Source organism: Castor canadensis, chromosome 13 (assembly GCF_047511655.1).
Source record: "Castor canadensis chromosome 13, mCasCan1.hap1v2, whole genome shotgun sequence".
Lineage (NCBI taxonomy): Eukaryota > Metazoa > Chordata > Mammalia > Rodentia > Castoridae > Castor > Castor canadensis.
This window is the reverse complement of record NC_133398.1, coordinates 25,535,521-25,544,710: the sequence shown is the minus strand read 5'-3', so window position 1 is coordinate 25,544,710 and position 9,190 is coordinate 25,535,521.

Here is a 9,190-nt window from a genome sequence, read left to right as displayed (position 1 = left end):
TGATCACAAAAGCTCTGAGTGTTAGTTGGAAGCAGAAATGAAATTCGAGATGTGCTGTTTTGCTCTATGTGGGGGTGTATCTCATTCCGTGCTAAACTTTGAGACCGTCTTTTGCTAAAAGAGTAACAGACGAGGAGTTAGAAGCCCTAAATGTTAATCCTGGTTGACCACAAACTAGGCTAGGACTTAACCTTTCTGGGTTTCCTCACCTAGCAAAAACAAAAATTATTAAATGGACTGCAAACTGGTGGAGTGGCTCAAGTAGAGCACCTGCCTAGCAAATGCTAGGCAATGAGTTCTAATCCCAGTACCACTAAAAAAAAAAAAAACCCAGAATGCAGAGGGTGAGGAGGGTGTGGATAACTGAGGGCCTACTGTGACTGGGATGTGCCAAAATCATTTCCTAATAGAAGTGGTATTTGGATGAGGGATGGTCAAGGTGGCAGAAGGTACACTGCATATGGATCAGCTCTGGGGGGGGGGGGTTCCAGGCCTCTGCTCCCAGCCATGTGCCTTCCTAGGCAAGGTTTCATTGAGAACCTACTCCAAACATATTATAAGTATTAGTTAAATCAATCTCTGCAACCATCTGTGTGAGGGAAATTATACGACAAGCTTGTACCAAACCTTAACTTTGTACCAACCACCATGCTAAGCACTGGGAACATGGCAGTGAACTCCCAAGGTATCCAACCCTTTGGAGTCCCAAACACAGGCTTTCTGTTTCCTCCTCCTCCTCAGCAGCTATCCTAATATTAGAACCAGGACTCATGTCCAGGAGCCCAAGTCTTTGCTACAGACTCAATATTCTGCATCTTCTGCTCTGATTGGGGGCCTCTTTGTGCAGACCTCCCAAAATTTGCACCCAGAAAGGAACACCAAGTGGCTGATGATGGAAGAGACATTGCTGTATTTCATAATGCATCCCGACTGCAAAACAGTGCCTTAAGCTGGGCATAGCTAAGAATGCAGACACAATACAATATGCATTACAGGTGGAATTGAATTTGAGATACATATGAAAAACATCAGAAAGAAATGTCTGCTGCCCCTCATCAGTCTGATACCTCATCATTCCCAATTCCTTTGAGACCTTTTAAAATTGACTTGGAAAAGTCAATAAGCTGCCTCCAAGGGGCTTTTTGTGCACACACTGGGCTCCTACTGCAAACTTCTTCTCAGGCCAGAGTCACTGAGTTATAAATTTCCTTGCTTAAGGACCCAAATGTCACATCCACAGAGTTCTCCCATCTACTGTGCCAAGATTTGGTTTGTCTTCTTGACATACACCCCTTTTTAAGTGATGCTGAGCTTGAGGCAGAGACGCAGGGGTTAATGGAGATTTGCTCCATCCTTGTCTCCATAAGTACCTGGAGACACCTGCCCTTTCTGGCTGCAGATGCACTAAGAATTCACTGCACCAATGGCTCTTCTCTGTGCCTCTTGCCTACTGAAAGAGAAATGATTCTTTCTCACCCTTTTCTCTGTCTTAGATGGTCTAGCAGGGGATGAGAAGAGATCAGGGTGGCAGTGGGGCTGATGGCAAGGGTTCATGTCTAATTCCTCTTGAGCACTCAGGTGCTCAAGTGCTCAGCACACAGTAGATACTCAGTCTTTGGTGAATGAATTAATGCGGTGTTAAGCCAGTTTGGAGAAATGTATATTATCCCTCAGATCCCATGGGCACCCTCCTATCATCTGCCATTTCTCTACTAGGGACTCTTATCATACCCTTTAGGGATCTTATTATCTTTTTCCTCAGCCCAGCAGGGGCAATAGGAGTATTTATTGGATACTTGCTATATGTCAGGACCTTTGCTTACATTTTGTTCAGGCAATCCCTCATACCTTGCAAAACAGGTACCAGTTTTACAGATGAGGAAAATTGAAATTCTGATTGCTAAGTCACTGGCCCAAAGACATAGAGCCCGTTAGTAGCACAGGGGAGTTTATAACACCTGAGTCCACCTGGTTCTGGACACCTGGTCCTCTCCACATTGCACTATGTTGATCTTTTAGCAGGACTGGTGTGAGAACCAGCTCAGGCCTACAGCCTGCCAGCCACACTTGTCCCTAGAGTCAGGCTATCTCTTGAAGAACTGAACAGAAAAGGAAGGAACAAGCAGAACACTCTTTATCTCTAGAAGTGTGCAAGCTGATGCCACATGGTGGCCTGACTGAACAGCTATCAAGGCTTCACTCCACCCTGAGGTTCCTCAACCTCCATCTCAAGAGATCATGAACACCCCCACACCCAGATTGCTGTGGCCTCAGGGATTCTCTCTTCCTTCTACTGCAAGTCAATCGAAGAAACCCTAGAAGCACACATGGCTTGGGATCAAAGTTGCTAGGAGGTCTCCCAAAGCGCTCTTTGCAGGGGCTGCTGGTAGAACTGCTGGGAGGTCTTGGGAATGACTGTGGCTTTGCTATGTGGTAGGCTGAGGCCCTGTATCCACAGGAGGCTGCCTGAGGGGACAAAGCCTTGCGGCTCCCAGTCGGGTTGCTGGCTTGGGCTGTGACTCCCTGAAGTCAACTTCCATGGTGCCTTTCTCCTTTATGTCAACTTGCTTGGTGCCTTTGAGCAATTAGCAGTGGCCAGGAGCCTAGAGTCCAGAGAGAGGAAATGGCAAGACTCTAAGCAGCTTCCTGGATCTTCTCAGACAGTACTCACCCTGGTTTCACCCAGAAAATAACATCTGCAGCAATCTCTAATTCTCACTAGAGCCTGAGGATGACGGCTAGGGCTAATCCCCAAGGCGAGTGAAAATAGAAAACAGTTTCTTAACTACTGATTCCAGATTTGTCACCTTGAAGCCCACCTAGAAATTGTCAGTGGGCTCAGAGAAGGTTTGCTTCATCTTTTTGAATCCCAGGTAAAAATTTCACAGTGGGTGGTCAGGTTGGTTTCAGCGTGCAATCAGGACATTCAGAGACAATGATGCTGACTAACACGCATGAGCATGAAATGAGCAATCTCACAAATGTCAAAAACTAAATAAATAAATCCCAGAATTAGGTGTTATAGCTGGTTCTGCTCTGCTGTATTTACTCAAATATTTGATCTTTCTCTTCTTCCAATTGTCTGAATTTCAGGAAGGAAATACTTTAAAATTTTGCTTCCATACTGTCTCCCCACATTCAGAATTCCAAGGCTGCCAGCAATGTCACCTAAGGCAAGAAGCTTCAGGAAGAATGTTCCAAGACTTATGAACAATGAGGTGTCAAACATCACTGAGAGGAGGGGAGCAGCCTGACAAACTCCTAATCATTATTATAATAATCACTTCCTTTTTAGTTTAAAGGATAGCAATAATTTTTTCTTTTGGTGCATTTCTATAAAGCAGCTTATTTGTCTATTAAACCACTGGAAGAGAAAATTAAAAATTACTCACCTTTATTATTAAATGAATAAAAAGGCAATAACCACTCTTGGATGAGGCAGCACCAAGCAGCAGAGCTCCTACTGAGGCAGCCATATGAGTGGAGTCTCTGCTGTCCAGAGAGCACCCTGGCCTCTCAGGCCCAGGCACCTTATCTGCAAAACTGGGAACAACAGCTCCTTCTAGGCCTAAGGATTATCATGGTCACCAATCTGGAGTCCTATATGTAAAAATGCCTATACTCACCATGCTTTAAAAAAAAAGGTTTTGACGAAATTAAACTTAACAGAGTTTAATTGATCAAGAGACAAGACCATTCATGAATATGTCAACCCTCAAAACAAGAACAGGTTCACAGAGCTTGGCTCTGCAACATGGACATCCAAATGCAGCATTTATGGACAGAGAACAGAAGTCAGGTGCAGAGATAGCTGGATTGGTTACAGCTTGGCATTTGTCTCATTTGAACAGGGTCTGATTGGCTGGTCCCTGTGATTGACCCACAGCTACTGTGATTGGCTGAGACACAGCTGTGTATTTGCTACAAAAAAATACTCCTATGTTAGACACTCAGGTGTTTTACATACTAAAGTAGGTTGCATTTTATTACCTAGTACAGAGTACACGGCCATCTAGTCAAATTTAGTTTAACTACCTTCCCAATGTTGGGCATGACAGACATAAAACCACATGGTGAACCCTGACTTATTATCTCTAATGAAGAAACTGGTTTTTCCAACATGATTGCTAGCCCAGGATAAAAATAAATAAATAAAATTGTAGTCAATTTTTGAGTACTAAAGAAATATGAAGAATAACAATGATGATAGTGAACAGGAAACCAGGCCTGAACATTGCTGAAATGATCTAAACAATGCAAGTTTTTTCATCCATCAGGCAGCTATTCCAGGTGGTTCTGGGGAAACCTGGACATGGGCCTTCAGTGTAAAGGGAGCCCACAGTCCAGTGAAGGGACCAGAGAACAAGAAGTGGTAACAAAACATGCTAAGGTGTGAGCTAAGCCGGGAGGAGACATTTGATTCAAAATTGTAAGGTCTAGTGCCAATTCCCCCAAATAGCTTTGATGATTGGATGCCAAGGGTATACTCCCCAGAGGCACAGCGAGGCCCCTCTAGTTGGCACCAAGTATTCAAATTTGCCTTTCTTTCTCGTCCCCAACAGACTTTGGGATTAGTTTGATATGACCCTGTCTTTGCACTTGTCTCTAGGGTGCACTGTCATCCCCACCTGCTGCTATGTTTACGTTTTTCTGCAACACTGTCAGCTTCTATGCAGCCGTTCAGCTCTCAGAGTTCAATTCCACTCCACGATACTCACAACTATCTCCCAGACACGGTGCCTGGGAGAGACCAGGAAGAAGAGTCAAGCTCAAAGAACGCTTTGACCATTGTTGGGGAGCTGCTCCTCCCTGCTGCTCCATGTGTCATTTACGCAAGGAGGATTAGGCTGTGCCTTGAGGTCAGCATGGGGAAGGCCCCATTTCCCCAAACACAGCATGCAATTATACCAGAGGCAGGTCACAGGGCCTGATCTTGTGAGCAAATAAGGCCATCACGGGAGAATAGGAAGCTAATGATTTATGTTACTTGCCTCGAACACTTCACTTTCACAAAGACCCATTACTCACACCTAGGACAAAGATCTGAGCAAGCTGGGACCCTTCTCACCCACAAGCCATGACATGATGTGCCTTGTACCTAATTTATTACCACCACTTCTGTGCCTCATGGAAGCTCCTATTCATCCCATAAGGCTCTTTTCAGAAATCACTCTGTGTCTGCAGCCTGCACAGGTAGAGCTAACCAGATTACAGCACCAACGTCTGAAATGTACAGGTGAGCTGCAAAGAGAATGGGTATTTGGATGTCACAAAGAAGTGGGAATTCTTCTAGCAAAGAAGAAAATGGGAAGGGGTTTTAGGTAGACAATAAATAGGGCCTGTCACTGAAATGTTGCATTTAGTACCCCACCCATTGCTCTCTCCTTTTGGTGACTATAATTTTACACAGGTTGTCCAATCCCAACTTTCCCACACTCATAAGGCCACAGGATGGATGTTTCTTTAACCTTCTTACAACACCCAGAAGACACAATGAGAAGCACTAGCATTGTGCACTTTAGCCACACAACATCTTTGTGAGGTAAACATAAAAATTCCCTTTTTATATATGATGAATTCAGGGCATCAAGTGATCAAACAAATTGCACATTTTACCTAGACAGGAGGCAACAAATCTGGAATTAGAACCAAGAATTATCACTCCAAATCTAAGTCATTTCCCATTAAAACCAGATAGGTAGAGGATCAATGAAACTAAGACATGAAAGGCAAATGGATTCCATTGAAGTTGTAAGCAGGAAGAACTGGAAAAAGAGAGGGAGTGGAGGCAAGGGGGCCTCTTCTGTTTTATAGAGTGATCTAAGTGAGCAGGTGAAGAGCAAAGAGCTGGCACCTGGGGCCCATCCCACTGTGATCGACCTGAGAGGTTTAAGAAAAGACATAGGCCCTTCCAAGATTACCGTCTTTCTCTCATTTGTCCAACCACCTGTGTTCATGCAACACATTATGACTGAGCTTTCGCTGTTTCAGCCCTTGCTGGGTATCAGGGACAGAATACAACTTTTTGCATCCAGAAGCTTCCAGTCTCCCCTGACTTCCAAACACTAATTCCTATCTGTTAACTATCCTGATCACCTAGGCCTTTCTTGGGCTGTCATGCTTTGCACATTCCATTCCCTCCCAAGGAATGTCTTTCCTCTCTTCTCTTTGTGCAAAAGTCCTGCTCAACTTCCCAAGGCCAACCACATGGCCCATCTCTGGTGCAGCCTGCACCAGATCATCCAGGGGCAGTGTGACTGGAGTCCCTTGAGTCCCTTCTCATGCTCTGATCTCTGCCATGGCTCTGTGTACTGGGCCTGTGTGAAGGAGTTCTCATTCAGGGCCTGAGAGAGTAGACTGGGGAAGTCTCCACAGCAGAAAGAGACCATCGTCTTCCCAAGTCACTTGGGTTTATCTTCCCATCAAAGAAAATAGCTAGTAACAATGGGAAAAGTGTAAACTGACTAAGGTCGAGTAATTCTCGTGGAAGAGAAAATAGTGAAGAGGAGGGAGGGGATCCATATGCTTTTGTAAATCAAAAACTTCACAAACAGTATTTACTGCCTCAATTCTGTTGATAAAGTACAGTTGTCACAGCCCCATATGTCAGAGCTGGAAGTTGACATTCCAGCACTCTGATCTCTGGACTAGTGCTAAGGTCTGGAGGACATATGCTAGTCTAGAAGAAAAAACTTTAAAAGAAGAAATTGTCAGAGCTCATGTAGTCCTGTCCAAGAAGCCAACACTGACCCTCTGTGGTTAGTGGACAACTCTTAACAGCCTTCTAGTTTCTGGAGAGAAGATTCCATTGTGGGGCAGGAATCACTGTCTCTTCAACGTCCCCCCCCCCACCGCCACCAATATCATTTATTTTGCTTCCATGTCCACCAAAATAACAGCAGCTATTAATTTCCATTCCTTGCCAATCTTTCAATACAATGCAATAAGCAGGAGCATGACCTAAAGTATCAAATTTGGCAAGATTCAAAAATCCAACACCACCATTTCCTTAGAGACCTTACATAGCTAACAATCTCTTGAAGACCTAGTTTGCTTATCTTTGAAATTGTAGCAGAGAGATAAATATTAACATTGCAAGAGAGGTCTGGGATTAGATGACATAATGCACAGGAAGTTCACAATGCTTGCCTTGTCATAACCCTCAATAAGAGTTATTATTAGAGAGATATTTTTACTGTGACTTCCTTGATATAGTGTCTGGAAGGTATTTTTCTATCTTATAAAATTCAGCATTGACATTCAGCTTCTACATCACTGGAGTAAGAGGTAAGAATTTATTCAGAAGAATAATTAACTTGGTAAGTTTTAGGGAAACTGAATAGGATGATGTTCTTGGACTTCAGTGTCCATGACATTATTGACCTAGAAGCAACTTCCATCACCACCCTGTAGCCCCTTATTCCCATCTACTGACCCGTCACTCTTGTCCTCAAACAGCATTGGGTTGCTTTCTTTGCTTCAGTGATCTGCAAATGTTCTTTTATGTGACTGCTTCCCCTATTAGGATATCAATAACCAGAGACCAAGGCACATGTCCTCCCATCTCTGTAGCTCAGGACTGACCTAGAACAGGTCTTACTATGTGTGGAATGGAGAGAGGATGTTAGCAAGGAGGTAAGAGTGAATTGGTGAAGATATTATTAAGTCCATGAATGACAGTATTGAAGGAAGCAGAATAAAGGATTTTAGTTACATTAGCACTAGTTTTCCCAGTTCTAATTACCTTAAAACACTCATTATTCCCACAGTGTCCCAGTCTCTCCTCTTCTTCTCATTACTCTTTTTAATCATCACTTTCTCCTCTGCCTCCTATGCTCAAATCCCAAACCAGGAAGATGGACAAAAGAGATGAGTATTACATAGGCTACTGGTAGCACTCATCTTTTGAGAGTCCATGAAGATCCCTCTGGAGAGTTCAGTAAGAACTGAGCCAAACTTAGAGTGTCCACAAAGCACCTGAGTTTAATAAATAAAGAACAGAGGTTTAAGTCATAAAAGGAATACAAAATCCAGTTAAAGAAAGGAGCTTTATTAGTCAGGATGCCAAGTAGAATCCCCAAATCTCAAGGGTTTAATATTACAAAGGCTTCTCATTTGGTCATGGCAGTACTTAATATGGGACAGCAGAGAGCTCAGCTACATCTTGTCATTCAGGGTCCAAGTCTGGCACCACTGTCCTGACACACAGGTTCTGGGTTTACTGCTGAGGGGAGGGGTAGGTGGGAGTCACCCTCGCTTTTATACACCTTGGCCAAAACAGATATTCATCACTTCCACTCAGGGCCTATTGGCCAGGACCAGCCAGCGACCCATTTAACTGCAACAAAATGAAAAGCAAGGAATGTCATAAATGCTCAAAATGAAAGATCAGAAAATACACACAATTGAAAGTTCTCTATCAAAAATTTTAAAACAACACAGGAATAAAACAGAACATGGTGGCATGTTCTGAAATGTTCTTATGAAAGGCTTCTACTTTCATAGCTGATATAATTGAACCTCTCTTATTGACATAGATAGCACCCTCGAACAGAAATTTTACAACCACGACTCACTGGGATCACCTTGGTTCCGTTGGTAGATTTTATCATAGAGGCTGTGCAGCACAATGATAGTTTGGCACCAAACCAAAGACAAGCCAGCTGATTGTTCTTTGAAAGTAGGGGAAATTCTGAAACCAAACCAAATCTGGGGTCATGCTGTTTACTGGCAATGGGTAAGTTTGTGTAATAGTTAAAATGCAATCCCTTTAATAGACTCAGCAAGAAGTTGGTCCAGGAAACCATACACCACCACCACCACCCAAAAATAAATAAATAAAACAGCAGCACAGAGAATGGGAAACAGAAAAGTAAGGAACTTTTGCTGAAGGGTAAACCAGGAAAAGCAATCTTACACTCCTTTGAATAAGAATATGCAACTATATTCTTGGAAGTTACCTTTTAAATATGAGTGACATGCATTATTCAATTATGAGTGATGGAAAAACCATGAATGACATGGCTGTCCCAAATACATTGAAATGTTACATTAGAGTCAACACATATAACAAATTCCTCATTTTAAATATGAACATTGAATAAAAGGAATTCAACTTAATAGAAAATCAGTTTATCTCCTTCTCCACTAAAATAAATATTGGACAAAACATTCATATAAACACATGTCA